This window comes from Scyliorhinus torazame, chromosome 7 (genome assembly GCF_047496885.1).
Source record: "Scyliorhinus torazame isolate Kashiwa2021f chromosome 7, sScyTor2.1, whole genome shotgun sequence".
Taxonomy (NCBI): domain Eukaryota; kingdom Metazoa; phylum Chordata; class Chondrichthyes; order Carcharhiniformes; family Scyliorhinidae; genus Scyliorhinus; species Scyliorhinus torazame.
Window position 1 is genome coordinate 40,505,849 of NC_092713.1, and position 18,451 is coordinate 40,524,299.

Sequence of the window (18,451 nt, forward strand, 5' to 3'; positions counted from 1 at the left end):
CTACAGCCCACCTCAAGCAGCTTTGTTGGTGGCCGAATTTAAAGGACGATGTAAATCACTACATCGAGAATTGTCTTATCTGTGCCCAGAATAATCTGGACAGATATGCCAAAAAGGCTCAACTCAGCCACACCCGACCCGTTAATGGCCCCTGGATTAACCTCCAGATTGATTTTATAGAACCATTGCCCCCTTGCAGGAATGGTTATAAATATGTACTCGTGGTGATAGACACGTTTACAAAATGGGTGGAAGCATTCCCAGCCAGAACAAACACTGCAAAGATCACAGCCAAAATTTTGACCCACCACATCTTTACAAGATGGGGACTCCCCCGCAGCATTGAATCAGTCCAAGGTTCCCATTTTACGGGACGTGCCATGCAGAACGTCCTCACGATATTTGGCATCACCCAAAAATTCCACATAGCATACCACCCACAGTCGAGTGGTATCATGGAGCGCATGAATCGGACCCTAAAAACCACCCTCAGAAAAATGGTCCAGCAAAACAACACTACTTGGAACTCAGTCCTCCCTTTTGCGCTGATGTTTTTGCGTAATACAGTTTCAACTTCCACAGGTTACACCCCACACACCCTCATGACCGGACGCCCCATGAAAGGCACAGAATTTTTATTAGGTTTAGACTTGACCAGCCCCGAAGTGACGGCCCTCACACACGAGAACGCAGTCAAACAATTGGTAGATAATGTTAAAACGGCTCAGCTAGCAGCCGCAGTGAAATTGGGCACAAGAAAGAATCAGAGCAAGGCTTGTTTCGACAAGACAGTGCATGCGACTGAGTACAGTGTAGGACAGCAAGTCATGCTCTCCGTATACAACCCAGCATATTCCTGTCACCAAAGTACTCGGGTCCGTACTCCATTGTGGACAAAGTAAGCCCTTCCGTATACAAGATAAAGTATCCCAACGGAAAGATTGCGTGGTTCCATATCAACCAGCTGAAGGCATATGGAACACAGTCTAACCACTCACACCACGTCATGCTCGACGCAGCACACCACGCCCCGCCCACAGCCAACGTAACCCTACCATCCCCCAACACGTCCAGCCCAGCCACGGACTCAACCCCGACTCCACCCCTTAAATATACACTCCGCCCCGGAACGCCCACAGACTGCAGCAGCAGAGACAGCGACTGTGACTCGGACGATAGCCACAGCATGCCTCCCTACTATCCCCATGCAACAGGACCCACACCCAGTGACTCTGACCACGATTCGAGTGATCCCTTCATGATCACTTTCCTGAACAAACCCCACCACCGACCACCGACCCACAATGACGACCCCGATTCCGTACCCACACACTAGACACCACCTGTTGGCACAGCGATAACTCGTACAGACTCGTCCGGAATGACGAGAGCGATCCGAAATCATACCACGCAGCCCTTTCAGCCCTGTTACACTCAAGAGTTTGGCACCTGGGAGAAGATGATGACCTTGAGTCTGACTCCCAAAATGAGAACCCCTTTGCGACCCTGTTCGCATCCGATAACTGAGGTGTCCAGATGATGTTTTAAAAGGAACCGCTTGGGAGAAACGGTGTCCTTTCTGATGGAACCTGCAGCATGTTTTATGTTGTTTGTACTGTTTTGTTACATGTTGTATGTTAGACTGGAAAAAAATTTCCACGGCCCCATGCCTTTTCGTCTGAAACCTCTGAGGACTTGCCCACAGAGACTTGCTATTGGCCAGACGCTAGTTCAGAGGAACTCGTTTGTCTGCAGAGACTTGTTAAGGTCCCAGACGCCAGTTCAGCGGAACTCATCTGTCGACAGCTACCACACGCCCGTTCGTAACTGCCCTTCTGGTTCGAAGGTAGAACCAATACGGCAGCCCCCCACAATGACGACATTTATTGCCCGTTCTTGTCGGTTGCTCAGGCAGTGGAGAAACGGCTTGGGACCCGCCCTGCCTGGGAACCCCCCACTCTGGTCAGCTACGCTCGGGTAGGGGAGAGACATGGCATTGGTCACCGTCCTACCCGGGGACTCCATCCAACTCTTACCCGTCGCGGCCCATACGCACCTCATTTTGGAAAGTTTTAGTTCAAAAAGTTTTGTTTTGTTTCAGGTAACCCTTAGGTTGCCAACCATATGCTATTTACATCCTGAAACATTTGGATGGTAAATTGCGCAGTCTGCGAGACGGCTCGCACTCGTTCATTATTTGTAAGTGTGTCTTGTCCTAGAATTCGGTTTTTGAAAAAAGAATGATGGAGTCACCACAGTGACCAATTATAAAGGGAGTAATTGGCACTAAAGGACAGACAGACTATCATACGAGATGTTAAACCAAGATAGTTACAGACACTATGCTTGATTCCACAGAACCCCAGAAGCTCCAGGACCGGAGAAGAGAAGAGAAGAGAAAAGAAGAGAAGTGAAAGAAGAAGCACCAGGAGGACTTCCTTCGCATGGTTCATCGTCACAATGGACATTTGGTTGCGCGCGCACGCGAACCCCATGACCTCAACACCCCCCAGCCGTTAATGATTCACTACCCCACAGTACCCAGAGCCCAGTCACAAGCGACACCACACCATCTTGGTGTGCCAGGTTTATAACCTGGTACTCCCTGTCCTACGTAATGGAATCCTTATTGGTATTGGCGATACTCTGCTGCATCGTGCAGACTATGCGTCTAAGAAAATGGAGAAGGAGAGCCTACCGCGCTCGCACCCCGGTATATAGGATCAGGTCCTCTATTTTCAGATACAACCAGACCCCCGACCCCCGCGATCTATAATAAAGAGCATTCATTTGCGTTTTTGTTATAAATAATGAAATGTTCATGAGCAAATTGTACGATCCTGAGCTTGACTGCCAAGCCAGGAAAAATGTGTATAAACTGCTATGATTTTGTTTGTATGGTTGAGGAAGTTAGAGTGATGAAATGTTTAAGTGAGAGTAGTGTATTAAGGATAGTTAGAGGTTCCCATTTTCTTGTTTTGTAATGCATGTGCCTGTTTGACATAGCGCCCCTTAGAATTGTCAGTTAAAATTTTTTTGCATAGTTATGGTCAGTGTAGAGGCCATGAAAGAAGTGCTCACCAGGTCAGGGAATGGAAAGCAATGTAGTTATGTGATCCTTCACGCTTCGCGTTAGGATCACAAGGAGGGAGTGTAGTCACCTAAATTGGCCAACTCCCGATTTAAAATGGCGAACGGCAAAGGCTGATGGGAAAGTCAGCCAACAAAGACAGAAACCGGCAGGTGCAGGTTTGCTGTGTATTAAAACTCTGCAAGAGGCCAGACAACATCAATAGCAGCGACCATCACCATAACAATGTAGCAGCCATCTGCATACTGATGAGCAATCCCCGGGAACAATAAGTAACATTTGGGACACACAAAGCAAAGCCAGACTCCTCGGCGCCAGCAGGAGCCAACTAAAGGAGATGAACGAACACCTCAAGACCGCCCATCGATCAGGGAACCGCTCCAGTATTGGAGAAATCGAACCAAGCGATTGGGACAAAGTCCAATCACTTGGGACCAGGTACAGGGTCCGCCCCAAAAGGCGGGAAGCCCCTGGGGACTATAAGAGTTAAGCCCCAAGTTCAAATCTCTCTCTCTCTTCGTCCTGCCCGGGTCACCCAGCAACACGAACCAACATTGACCGTGACCGGTGCAGTGACCACCAACAGAAGTAAGTCTTAACTCACCGCTCGCTACGAGATAGCTACCAATCTGTACCAACTTCGAATCCCGCAGACTCAGAACCCGAACGAAAGGCCATTTGTTCCCCTGACCTGGTGGGCCAGTCCGAAGTTAAGTATAGGCCTGTTAGTTGTAGAAGTAGCTTAGACGTAAAATTTGTGCATGAGTAACGTCACTGTGTATAATAAATGTGCTTTGATTTGAATCCTACTAATCGGTGTATTGAGTTATTGATCTTTACTTGGACTTGAACCTCGTGGCGGTATCATAAAGATACCTGGCGACTCGAGAGCAAAGGTAATAAAACAGAGCAATTGAACTAACGGAAAGTTAGCAACACTTGGTTGGGTCGAAAAACGCTAGGACCGGGGCTGTCATGAGTTTTGCTTTCAGCTCACACCATTCCTCTTCATGCGTGGGCAGCCGCTGGAATTCCGTCGACTTTTTGACGAGATGGCGGAGGGCCGTGGTGCGGGATGCCATATTGGGAATGAATTTCCCGAGGAAGTTGACCATTCCGAGAAAGCGGAGGACCGCCTTTTTGTTCTCCGGGTCTTCATGGCGTTGATCGCCGAGACCTTGTCGGTGTCTGGCCGTATGCCCTGCTGCAAGGTGTGGTCACTTAGGAATTTGATCTCCGATTGACCAAATGAGCACTTGGCCCTGTTGAGCTGAAGACCATGTTCATGGATTCTTTGGAATATCTTCTTGAGGCGAGCGATGTGTTCCTGGGGCGTTGTGGACCAGATAATGACATTGTCAACGTACACTCGCACCCCCTCGATGCCCTCCATCATCTGTTCCATGATCCGACGAAATACCTCGGAGGCAGATATGATGCCAAAAGGCATCCGGTTGTAGCAGTAACCACCAAACGGGGTGTTGAACGTGCACAACTTGCGACTGGACACACCCAGTTGTATTTGCCAAAATCCCTTGGAGGTGTCGAGCTTAGTAAAGAATTTGGCATGAGCCATCTCACTGGTCAACCCTTCTCGTTTTGGTATCGGGTAATGCTCCCTCATGATGTTGCGGTTTAGATCCTTAGGGTCAATGCAAATGCGAATCTCCCCTGATGGCTTCTTGGCGCAGACCATAGAGCTGACCCAGTCTGTGGGCTCTGTAACCTTTGATATCATGCCCTGGTCTTGGACGTCCTGTAATTGCTTCTTCAGACAATCCTCGAGGGACGCCGGCACCCGGCGAGGTGCATGAATTACCGGGGTGGCGTTCGGCTTGACCAGGATTTTGAATTGGTATGGGAGTGTGCCCATTCCGTCGAACACGCTGTAGTACTGCGTGATGATGTCATCTATGTCGGCTTGCAAGTTTCCATCGGGCAAGGCCGTCGCCGGTGATGATGGCATGGTGTGGACGCGTTGAACAAGGTTCAGGAGCTTGCAGGCACGAGCACCGAGCAGAGATGCTCTGTCAGGCGGACGATTTCAAACCGCAGCGTCGCCTTGATCGCCTTATAGGATACCCCCAGTTGACACGAGCCACTGGCAGCTATGGCGTTGCCATTGTAGTCAAGGAGCTGGCAGGCCGGTGGAAGAATGCTTGGTTTGGCGCGGATGGTGTCGAGGTCGGATTTCGAGATGAGGTTCGCCGATGCGCCGGTGTCCAGTTTGAACCGGATGCGGGCCTTGTTCACTGTGAGGACAGCACACCACTCGTCGTCGGGATCCACACTGAGGATCGAGAGGCGTTGCGCGGGTGTGGTGGAGGCCAGCTCATGCGGGGTTATGATGCCCACCCGATATGGGGACTTGAGGCAGTCAGCATCAGGGTCCGTTGGGCTGTCGGGATCGGAATCTGGCATGCCTTGTTGTATTGAGCAGACACTCCTGCGCCGCAGCTGGGATTGCCTGCTGCTGAGCGGTGGAGCATATCTACAAAGGGCTGCGTAGTGGCCAAGCTTGCCACACTGGAGACACCGGCGTCCTTTTGCCGCTTTAAGTGGGCAGAGCCACAATTCGGACACGTCTTGACGCCGACATCAGCGCGTTCCGTGCGCCATCGCGCATGCGCAGTGCAGTCGGTCGACGTACGCACCTGCGCAGTCGGGTTGTCGGGCTTGTCCACTCGGTCGTGGCGCGCATGCACAGGGACCTGGGAAAAGCACACAAAAAGGCCACTCTCCTTGATGCTCAGGCCCTGCATTTGTGCAATGGCCTGCACCCGCTCCGCCTCGTGGGAGGCCAGCTTCGCAGTTTCTGCTGCCCTGATGTGGGAGTAACGATTCTTAGCATGCTCATGGACAACGCACGTCTCAATAGCAACAGAGAGGGTCAACTGTTTGACTTTCAGGAGCTGCTGCCGAAGGGAGTCGGAGTGGACTCTGAAAACGATCTGATCCCGGATCATGGAATCAGCCGTCGAGTCATAGTTACATGACTGCGCTAGGATGCGGAGATGGGTCACGAAGGACTGAAAAGGTTCATCCTTACCCTGAAGCCTATGCTGGAAAACGTATCATTCAAAGCTCTCATTCACCTCAATGTCGCAGTGGCTGTCAAACTTCAGCAGGACTGTTTTGAATTTTGTTTTGTCTTCGCCGTCAGCGAATGTGAGGGAGTTGTAGATGTGGATGGTGTGGTCCCCCGCGGTGGAGAGAAATAGCGCGATCTTCCTGGCATCCGATGTTGCTTCGAGGTCACAGGCCTCAATGTACCAGAGGAACTTTTGCTTGAAGAGCTTCCAATTTGCGCCGAGGTTGCCAGAGATGCGGAGCTGCGGAGGAAGCTGGATGTTTTCCATGTCAGCGGATGGCTGTTTGCTGGTCAATATTGATTCACTGGAGGTATGTCTGTCAATTTTCAGTATCACTTCGTGGTACCATGATGTGTTAGGTAGGTCGGTTCGGTGTGGACTGCACTTGATGCAGCGATGGGAGAAACAGACCTCTAACACTGTAGAAGATCCAACACGGTTTTATTGAACGATAGAACTAACATACATATTTAACTGTGGGTCGATACTATACTGAACTGACTGGAGACCTTGTACTAGCCTGACCAGACTTACTAGCTATCGCATGGTGTTTGCACTGTGCTAGCTTCTGGACTCTGACTGTCTCAGTCGCTGGGTCCCGAGAGAGCGGGAAACCTAGTGCCCTCTGGCTTTATAGTGGTGGTGTCCTGTCTGGTGATTGGCTGCACTGTGCTGTGTGCTCATTGGTCATCCTGTGTGTCAATCACTGCCTGTCTGCACTTCATTATATACATGAGTGGATATTATGACAACGACGTCTCACAACATTCCGTTAAATCTCGCGAGATGTTTTGAGCGTCGAGAGATTAAATGGCCTTGTCGTGTTACCAAGCCGGGCGTGATGAGGTCATTAAATCGTGCCTGAATCAGATCAGGGTCTGCCAAGCATGAAACTGGGTCAAATGACTGAATCCTGCTCTGCAATAAAGGCTGAAACAGATGATTCACTCAAGACTCAAGCATTTGTGTCAACATGGTAGTTGTTGAAGAATTGAAATTGCAACAAGCAAGGAAAGGGTTGCAAAGATTAAGACCAGCAGGGGTTTGAAATCACAGGCATTATGAGGTGGTGTTTGCAGCTGCTGGTGAATGTGGTTCGTGAGCAACAGTGATGAAGTAAATAAAGCTTCAAACCTGCAAACTGGGAATACTGTGCCAAGACTATTAGCATCCTGATACAAAGCAACACAGGGCAATTAAACATGCAAATAATTAATGGATGGTAATAGGACCCTGTTCAACTAATTTATGTATTCGGAGCTGAGAAAGTATGAACCCTCCATATTAACGGAAAGATAATATTTAAATCTATCAGAGCACTAGCAGCAGAAGACGACATCTGGGTTCTTCAATCCATGATTTGAGGTATTTAGCTAACATGATGATACATGTTTTGGCAGGAAGTTGTATTTGTAAAATATGACAACTTGGTTAATAAATAGCCTTGCTGTATTAGCAAATATTATAAAGTGTGTTGTCAGAGAGAAATGTTAATCATTTGCATCTGTTAAAGAGAATTTCCAATAATTAAATGTTCAATGGTTTGAGAGTGATTTATAAAGACAAGTGGTCGGAGGGCTCTTTATCAATATATAAAACCATGATGTGGAGATGCCGGCGTTGGACTGGGGTGAGCACAGTAAGAAGTCTTACAACACCAGGTTAAAGTCCAACAGGTTTGTTTCGATGTCACTAGCTTTCGGAGCGCTGCTCCTTCCTCAGGTGAATGAAGAGGTATGTTCCAGAAACACATATATAGACAAATTCAAAGATGCCAAACAATGCTTGGAATCCTACCAACTGTCCTGGCTTGATGCAATTCACACCTCTTTAACATGGGGTCACCCCATCTCTGGATCGGTAAAGATTTAATCACCTGCTAATGGTCGCATTCCAAGCATTGTTTGGCATCTTTGAATTTGTCTATATATGTGTTTCTGGAACATACCGCTTCATTCACCTGAGGAAGGAGCAGCGCTCCGAAAGCTAGTGACATCGAAACAAACCTGTTGGACTTTAACCTGGTGTTGTAAGACTTCTTAATATATAAAACAGCAGCTTTCAAATGAGGAAATGTGTTTTAGTTATAAATGTACATCCCACCATTTCTCTTTACCACATTTACACTATTGTTTTCACTCCTTCAGGCTATAGGTCAGACCAGACTATGTCTAGTCTTTGTAATGAGCTTTTCCACAATGCTTGGTTGTCTCTGTTTATGAGAACCAGACTTCTTCCCACTGGCACAGTTCTGCATTATTTGAAAGGGAGTGCACTTCTGTCAATTTGTTACTTTGAATCCAATGGCCCGTTCTGGTGGCACAATATTCCCCAGCTAGAGGTCTGACTAAGAGGTAGTAACATTTCCCAAAGAGATTGAGTAAGCTTGCTCATCAGTCAAGGCAAGAATATAAATTCACAATCCTCTGTAAATCTAGCACTGCTGCAAAAATTGTCCCCCCTCTGGGACTTCCCTAACTTAGAGTAATAGAACCATAGAATTTACAGAGCAGAAGGAGGCCATTCGGCCCATGGGGTCTGCACCGGCTCTTTGAAAGAGTACCCTCCCCATGCCCACAACTCCCCCCCATCCCCATAACCCAGCAACCCCACCTAACCTTTTTGGTCACTAAGGGCAATTTACGTGGCCAATCCACCTAACCTGCACACCTTTGGTCTGTGGGAGGAAACCGGAGCACCCGGAGGAAACCCACAGAGACAGGGGGAGAAAATGCAGACTCCACACAGACAGTGATCCAGGCCGGGAATCGAACCTGGGGCCCTGGAGCTGTGAAGCAACAATGCTAACCACTGTGCTAACGTGCTGCCCATATCTTCAGGGAGTTCAATGAGATTAGTCATGTATGCTCTCTCCCACCATTTTCTCCTTTATCTTTCTCAAATGCCCAAAGTCACCAGTATTTTGTCATTCTGACATAGTCAGGTACATTATAAGGAAATAATGAACATAAGAACATAAGAACTAGGAGCAGGAGTAGGCCATCTGGCCCCTCGAGCCTGCTCCACCATTCAATGAGATCATGGCTGATCTTTTGTGGACTCAGCTCCACTTTCCGGCCCGAACACCATAACCCTTAATCCCTTTATTCCTCAAAAAACGATCTATCTTTATCTTAAAAACATTTAATGAAGGAGCCTCTACTGCTTCACTGGGCAAGGAATTCCATAGATTCACAACCCTTTGGGTGAAGAAGTTCCTCCTAAACTCAGTCCTAAATCTACTTCCCCTTATTTTGAGGCTATGCCCCCTAGTTTTGCTTTCACCCGCCAGTGGAAACAACCTGCCCACATCTATCCTATCTATTCCCTTCATAATCTTATATGTTTCTATAAGATCTGCCCTCATCCTTCTAAATTCCAATGAGTACAGTCTCAGTCTACTCAACCTCTCCTCGCAATCCAACCCCTTCAGCTCTGGGATTAACCTAGTGAATCTCCTCTGCACACCCTCCAGTGCCAGTACGCCCTTTCTCAAGTAAGGAGACCAAAACTGAACACAATACTCCAGGTGTGGCCTCACTAACACCTTATACAATTGCGGCAGAACCTCCCTAGTCTTAAACTCCATCCATCTAGGAATCCTAATCACCTGTTGCACCTGTAAACCAACCTTTTGCGACTCATGCACTAGCACACCCAGGTCTCCCTGCACAGCAGCATGTTTTAATATTTTATCATTTAAATAATAATCCCTTTTGCTGTTATTCCTACCAAAATGGATAACCTCACATTTGTCAACATTGTATTCCATCTGACAGACCCTAGCCCATTCACTTAACCTATCCAAATCCCTCTGCAGACTTCCAGTATCCTCTGCACTTTTTGCTTTACCACTTATCTTAGTGTCGGCTGCAAACTTGGACACATTGCCCTTGGTCCCCAACTCCAAATCATTTATGTAAATTGTGAACAGTTGTGGGCCCAACACTGATCCCTGAGGGACACCACTAGTTACTGATTGCCAACCAGAGAAACACCCATTAATCCCCACTCTTTGCTTTCTATTAATTAACCAATCCTCTATCCATGCTACTACTTTCCCCTTAATGTCATGCATCTTTATCTTATGCAACAACCTTTTGTGTGGCACCTTGTCAAAGGCTTTCTGGAAATCCAGATATACCACATCCATTGGCTCCCCGTTATCTACCGCACTGTTAATGTCCTCAAAAAATTCCACTAAATTAGTTAGGCACGACCTGCCCTTTATGAACCCATGCTGCGTCTGCCCAATGGGACAATTTCCATCCAGATGCCGCGCTATTTCTTCCTTGATGATAGATTCCAGCATCTTCCCTACTACTGAAGTTAAGCTCACTGGCCTATAATTACCCGCTTTCTGCCTACCTCCTTTTTTAAACAGTGGTGTCACGTTTGCTAATTTCCAATCCGCCGGGACCACCCCAGAGTCTAGTGAATTTTGGTAAATTATCACTAGTGCATTTGCAATTTCCCTACCCATTTCTTTTAGCACTCTGGGATGCATTCCATCAGGTCCAGGAGACTTGCCTACCTTTAGCCCCATTAGCTTGCCCATCACTACCTCCTTGGTGATAACAATCCTCTCAAGGTCCTCACCTGTCATAGCCTCATTTCCATCAGTCACTGGCATGTTATTTGTGTCTTCCACTGTGAAGACCGACCCAAAAAACCTGTTCAGTTCCTCAGCCATTTCCTCATCTCCCATTATTAAATCTCCCTTCTCATCCTCTAAAGGACCAATATTTACCTTAGCCACTCTTTTTTGTTTTGTGTATTTGTAGAAACTTTTACTATCTGTTTTTATATTCTGAGCAAGTTTACTCTCATAATCGATCTTACTCTTCTTTATCGCTTTTTTTAGTAGCTTTCTGTTGCCCCCTAAAGATTTCCCAGTCCTCTAGTCTCCCACTGATCTTTGCTACTTTGTATGTTTTTTTCCTTCAATTAGATACTCTCCCTTATTTCCTTAGATATCCACGGTCGATTTTCCCTCTTTTTACCGTCCTTCCTTTTTGTTGGTATAAACCTTTGCTGAGCACTGTGAAAAATCACTTGGAAGGTTCTCCACTGTTCCGCAACTGTTTCACTATAAAGTCTTTGCTCCCAGTCTACCTTAGCTAGTTCTTCTCTCATCCCATTGTAATCTCCTTTGTTTAAGCACAAAACACTAGTGCTTGATTTTACCTTCTCACCCTCCATCTGTATTTTAAATTCCACCATATTGTGATCGCTCCTTCCGAGAGGATCCCTAACTATGAGATCCTGAATCAATCCTGCCTCATTAAACAGGACCAGATCTAGGACCGCTTGTTCCCGCGTAAGTTCCATTACATACTGTTCTAGGAAACTATCGCGGATACGTTCTATAAACTCCTCCTCAAGGCTGCCTTGACCGACCTGGTTAAACCAATCAACATGTAGATTAAAATCCCGCATGATAACTGCTGTACCATTTCTACATGCATTTGTTATTTCTTTGTTTATTGCCTGCCCCACCATAATGTTACTATTTGGTGGCCTATAGATTACTCCTATCAGTGACTTTTTCGCCTTACTATTCCTGATTTCCACCCAAATGGATTCAACCTTATCCTCCATAGCACCGATGTCATCCCTTACTGTTGCCCGGATGTCATCCTTAAATAACAGAGCTACACCACCTCCCTTACCATCCACTCTGTCCTTCCGAAAAGTTTGATACCCTCGGATATTTAACTCCCAGTCCTGACCATCCTTTAACCATGTTTCAGTAATGGCCACTAAATTATAGTCATTCACGATGATTTGCGCCATCAACTCATTTACCTTATTCCGAATACTACGAGCATTCAGGTAAAGTACACTTATGTTGGCTTTTTTACCTCTGTTCTGAATCTTAACACCTCGATCAGTAACCTCTCCTAAGTTATATTTCCTCTTAACCTTTCTCCTAATTTTCCTTGTCGTTGAACTCATATCTTCATGTAACAACCTGAATACCATTAATCGCTTACCATTAATGTTTTCACTTCCCGTTTTATTTCTTTTAGTATTCCTGATCCTATTCACTGAGCTCCCCTCAGTCACTGTACCTTGTACTGTCGCCCTTTTTGATTTTTGACTATGGCTTCTCTGCCTTACACTTTCCCCCTTCCTGCCTTTTATTTCTGTCCCTGTTTTACTACCTTCCAACTTCCTGCATCGGTTCCCTGCATTGTCTTACTCCAGTATTTTGCATTTCTCTCTCAAGAAAAGCATATCACTCCAATCGGTGCAACCCAGACAGTCTCACTGAAATTCTCCATGTGGAATGTAAACTGGATAATCTGCATCCTCCTCCGTTATAAAATGGTACATCGGCACATTTATCTACTGTGTTTAGTCACCCATGGCCTTTGATAACATCAACAGTCAGTCAGTATTAATTCTCGCAAATTCTCCAGCAAATTACTAGCAGAACATTTCAGGACAGACAATCAGGCTGTATTAGCTTCAGAGTTGATGTTGAATGAAACAAAATTACTTGGGCCTTGATTTTAATCACTGGCAACAACTTGAGTTGTGTTTCTCGCCGGATCTGAGATTCTTCCCTCCACAGGCTACTGTTGAAGGAGATTGGAAGAGGCAAGCGAGGGCAGTTCAAAATTGCCAGCTTTTTGTTTCGATGACAGCAGCCAGGCTAAATTCAGCCCTCTACGTTGTGCTGATGGGAGACGTAGAAATGTCTATCACAGCATCCAAAGTTTGTGGTGTGAACGATTAGGTAAAGGCACTGTAAGATACATGACAGTATACATCTGTAAAATAATGCATTCTGTAAACCCAGTCTCGGCTATCAAGTGCATAACTGGTCCCATAGAAACATCCGTCACTCACCTGAGTTTATGCACAGATTAGAAAGAAAGAAAGTAGAAGCACATTCCTGTTCTCAGGATGACCCGAATGCTTCATCACAATTGGAGCACTTTGTAAAGCATAATCACTGTTGTTAAGACGGGAAACATTGCAGTCAATTTCAAACACAATCAAATCTCTAGGACAGCAATTAGATAACAGGCCAAAATTCAAAGATAAAAGCAAGTTACTGCGGATGCCGCAATCTGAAAGAAAAAAGAGAAAATACTGGACAACCGCAGAAGGTCTAACAGCATCTGTGGAGAGAGAAGGGAGCTAATGTTTCAAGTCTGGGTGACTCTTTGTCAAAGCTGGAGGGAACTGGAAATAGGATCAGATTTATACTGTTGTGGGGAGAGGGGCGTGGAGCGTTGGGGCTAGATAGGGGGCCAGCGATAGGTGGAGATTGACAAAGATGTCATGGACCGAAAGACAAAAGCAATGTAAATGGAGGTGAATAAGGCTAAGTAGCACCTAAAGAGATTAGAATGTGTAAATGGTAAAACAAAGGTGAGCAGTGTGTTATACAGCAACTAGGAACAGGGAACAGATAGAAATTGCCCAAGTGTGTGTAAGGGTATGCAGCAGCAGTGTACATAACAGTGTATATAATAAGTGTATATGACAAGTGTATATAGCCTCCTACCACTAGGTCACTGGAATTGGACAAAAAAACAGTCTTGGCCAGGGTTACAGGAGCTGTTAGTAGCATGGTTAGACACTCCACAGTTTGGTTCACAATAGTTTAGTCTACCCACAGTTTATTCAACAGTAAATAACTAGTCTTGAACTAGATGTTCTATCAAACACTGATTCACTTATTATCGTATTACACAAACATAACATGGTACCAGAGGTGATTTAAACAGCACAGTCATCAAACAAAGAAGAAACATTGCTTCAAGAAAAACGTGGTTCTTTGAATAGAAAGTCTGAAAGCTCCAGTACAGCTTCAGCTCACTGATAATGTGGATGAAAATTGGCTTGCGTTTAAGCTGCACTTCACACTCTATGTCTCAGCTATCGCTTGCAGGCACAGCCAGACGAGAGATGTTGTGTTATTGCTTACGGTAGCAGGCCTGCCAGCAATTGAAATATATAATACATTCATGTATGAGCAAGAGGAAGACAGTAAGAAATTTGATGCTGTGATCAAAAAATTTGACGAGCATTGTACACCTAAGAAAAATTAAACATATGAAAGGTTAATTCTTCGAATGCACACGTAGAAGACTGGTGAATCATTCAATAGTTTTCTTGCTGACCTTCAGCTGAAAGCGTAGACGTGCAACTTTGCGACTCTGAAATCTCCATGATTAGAGATCAAATTGTTATTGGATTGCATGAGCTCCAATAAGATGTCATAAAAATTTGCCATGCTAGCGAACTAACTGTGCAACATGTTAATGCGTTTAATGCAAGATGCTTTGACGCGAATATTGCAAGCGATGCAGCTGCCATTGGTGTTGTGACGCACTTATAAAAGAAACGTAGTCTCCGCAGCCATTCTAAGCGGTCAAAACATACAGCCTTTGCATGTAAACTATGTGCTTATAATCACTACCAAGGCAATGTCCAGCTTTTGGCAAAATATACACGAAGTGCAAAGGGAAGAATCACTTCGCGAAACACTGTTTCTCAAATAATAAAATTAATGCAGGGCAGTCACTTAATGTGATCAATGACACTAATTTAAACAACACATTTTTCATCCTGGTGTCAGATGAAGACACAGCAAATGAAGCCGTACCAAATAAAATGCCGCCCATATGTATAAGAAGTGCATATGGCAGTAGTAACAAGGGACAAATGGACTGTACCTTTAATTATCAATCGATTGCTAATTACTGTTAAATTAGGCTCTGGAACCAGACAAAGCCAGTCTTGGTCAGAGTTACAGAAGCTGTTAGTAGCATGATTAGAAGCTCCACAGTTTGGTTAGGAATAGTTTAGACTACCCAGAGTTTATTCAACATTAAATAACTAGTCTTTAACTAGATGCTCTGTCGTACACTGATTCATTTATTACCATAGTACAGAACGTAACAGTTTGTGCAGGAGTGCTGCTGGAAGTTAACTAACTAAAAGTGCACAGGGTGTCAACCCAAAGCACTAATAGGTGTTTGGCTGCTTTTTCAGCCAAGTCCATGAGGCTGCTCAACATCTGGTTAACATGGCTGAAGCTGATATGGTTTACTCATATCATAATTGTGCGCTAATTAGACCTATTTTACTAATGCAACAATGCTCAATGAGCTGCTCCTCTCCATCAGCCAGAATGCGCAATAGGGGCCATTAAACTAACTTTCATTCTACTTATTGCACTGTGCATCAGGCAGCCGTGGACATTACACTTGTAGGAAGTCACTGAGTATTGACTCTTATAAATTGATTCTTTTAAATGAAGCTCCAAACCATTTTGATTTCAGGGAATAACTTGATGGTGACTGAAAGAGCTTGTGGAGATGGGAGGTCAACGAACGCAGAAAGAAAGGCAGACACAGAGAAACAAATATAAGAAAAGGAGAATAACGGTAAAATGTTGAGGTAATGCGAAGTGATATTTCAGACCCTCGTTCTACAGGGACAATACATGGCTGGATGCCTATGGTACTATACTCAACAAGATTTTGACCTCAGCTATATTCTTAGTAGAAGACGTTGAGCGCAGACCAAATAACCAAGGATAGTTTTACAGGCCCATGCTGCCAGTGGAGGATACTGAAATTATAAATTTAAACATGAACCACGCGACCGTTCTCCAACCACGATACACTCTCATATGATTAACCCTGCTGACTCAGGCCTTCACTCTCCCTCACTCACAAGCTTTGGTGACTATTTGAACATATATACAGGTCCTGAATTTTCACAGGGATCTTCTGAAATCCTGCCATAACTTCAATGGAGAATCCGTGGAACCCTTGGGGAAACTGAGTGCATGTAACTGTTTGCACTGTTTTGAGCGTCCGAGAATCTCCCATCATGGTCACCGCAACAGGTCAGGGCACCAGAATTTAGGGTCCCACCCCTCACAATCTATTTGCCTATTTATACAACACAGCTCCTGTTTACTTTTTTACGTCCTCACACTCACTTATCAAACATGCCTTCTATCTCTTGCTTTCTTTATCTCCTTACATGCTCAAATCTTCATAACACACTCCTGAGGCTGTGCTACCACAGATCTTCAACAATTTAATTGATCCGGCTACAAAGAAATAAAGCTGTTCTGATATCCACCTTTCTTTAGAACTGATCCCATTTCATTTAGGAGGTTACTATGAAGCAGCTTTAGTAGTGCACACTCCATCAGGTAGGATGTTTGTATTTAAGTTAATGCTTTCACTCCTGTAGCCACCACACATGCTAGTAATTGGTATTATTATAACAAGGGGAACATACAACAGAACTTGCTTCCCCATTCATTCTTTTGCTTCCTACTAATTATATTAAGTTTTGATTGCTCAGTATTGATATTAAATGAACAAACTGAATATCTAAAATGTGCATGCATGCACCAAAAGCACCACAAGATTGCTAGAAATACAGAATCATAGAATTTACAGTGCAGAAGGAGGCCATTCGCCCCATCGAGTCTGCACCGGCCCTTGGAAAGGGCACCCTACTTAAGCCCATGCCTCCACCTTATCCCCTTAGCCCCAAAGAACCCTTTGGACACTAATTGTCAATTTAACATGGCGAATCCACCTAACCCGCATATCTTTAGACTGTGGGAAGAAACCGGAGTACCCGGAGGAAACCCACGCAGACACAGGGAGAACGTGCAGAGTCCGCACAGACAGTGACCTGAGGCTGGAATTGAACCCGGGTCCCTGGAGCTGTGAGGCAGCAGTGCTAACCATTGTGCTGGCATGCCGCCCCAACATATGACCGACAGATCAGAATATATCTCGTGCCACATGTTTTACGTATTGCATTGTATCTACATTTTATCTGCCCGGATATAGCTTCATTGTTGCCCCAGCTGCTTGTGTTGAACTTGAGCATTTGAACTTGGTGAATTGATTCAAATGTAATTTTCTTTCACTCACTGAAGCTTAATTTATATATCAGGATAAGAACTCATCATGAAGGGCAACTCCAGAGACCACGAACTAGGTCATTGCTCCATTGCGTGTGCCAAGTATAACTGTTGCTTTTTATGTCTGGAGAGGCTAATGTGACGGACAAGACTAATTCCGGGAAGAAGGAAAGACTGCTAAAAGAAGAACTGGGGCCCAGAGACATTGGAAGGAGATTTCTAAATTACCAATGGACTTATGAAAAAACAATTAAGTTTTAAGTGATGTGCACTCGTTCATCAAATAACTATTAAGATTATGTGACCTATATGTTATTTCAGAAATAATGTTTTTCCCATTTGCTTCTCATTGTAGAATGCCCTGTTATTTTTGCTGTAATCATTCTTATATTAAATCAACTCGCAAAAACAGAAACACCAATGATATTGAAATACTTGAGAGTAGCATAAACCACAGTTGATATTATTTTGTATTCAAGCAGGCATTGTGGGCCACTTTTGAAGTGTGTTTCGTATCCTATGCACTGTTTGACTAGTACCTAGTTACATGTAAAACTGATCTCTTTATAGAATGGTAGAAAACCATCAACATATCACATTCACAAAAGGTTTGATATTTAAAAGGACTTCATAGCAGTAACATAGAAAATAGAAGCAGGAGGAGGCCATTCAGCCCTTCAAGCCAGCTCAGCCATTCATTAGGGCAGCACGGTAGCATTGTGGATAGCACAATTGCTTCACAGCTCCAGGGTTCCAGGTTCGATTCCGGCTTGGGTCACTGTCTGTACGGAGTCTGCACATCCTCCCCGTGTCTGCGTGGGTTTCCTCCGGGTGCTCCGGTTTCCTCCCACAGTCCAAAGATGTGCAGGTTAGGTGGATTGGCCATGATAAATTGCCCTTAGTGTCCAAAATTGCCCTTAGTGTTGGGTGGGGTTACTGGGTTATGGGGATAGGGTGGAGGTGTTGACCTTGAGTAGGGTGCTCTTTCCAAGAGCCGGTGCAGACTCGATGGGCCGAATGGCCTCCTTCTGCACTGTAAATTCTATGATAATCTATGATTATGATCATGTCTTATCACCAAGTTCAATACCCTGATCCCGCCTTCCCCCCATTTCCCTTGATCCCTTAATTCCCAAGAGCTATATCTAATTCCTTCTTGAAATTACACAACGTTTTGGCCTCAACTACTTTCTGTGGTAGCGAATTCCACAGACTCACCACTCTCTAGGTGAATAAATTTCTCTTCACCTCAGCTCTAAAACTTATCCCTTATCCTCAAACTATGACCTCTAGTTCTGGACTTCCCCACCATCGGGAACATTCGTTCTGAATCTGCCCTATCTTATC

The 18,451-nt window shown here is 45.1% G+C and overlaps 1 long non-coding RNA gene across 1 annotated transcript; it reads left to right on the forward strand.

Moving 5' to 3' along the window:
• The first annotated feature begins 7,071 nt into the window (after nucleotides 1–7,071).
• LOC140427271 (uncharacterized) lies at nucleotides 7,072–17,519 on the forward strand. The gene is made up of 3 exons (XR_011948422.1): nucleotides 7,072–7,548; nucleotides 15,489–15,606; nucleotides 17,137–17,519. It is a non-coding gene; the product is annotated as an uncharacterized lncRNA (long non-coding RNA).
• The last annotated feature ends 932 nt before the right edge of the window (nucleotides 17,520–18,451 follow it).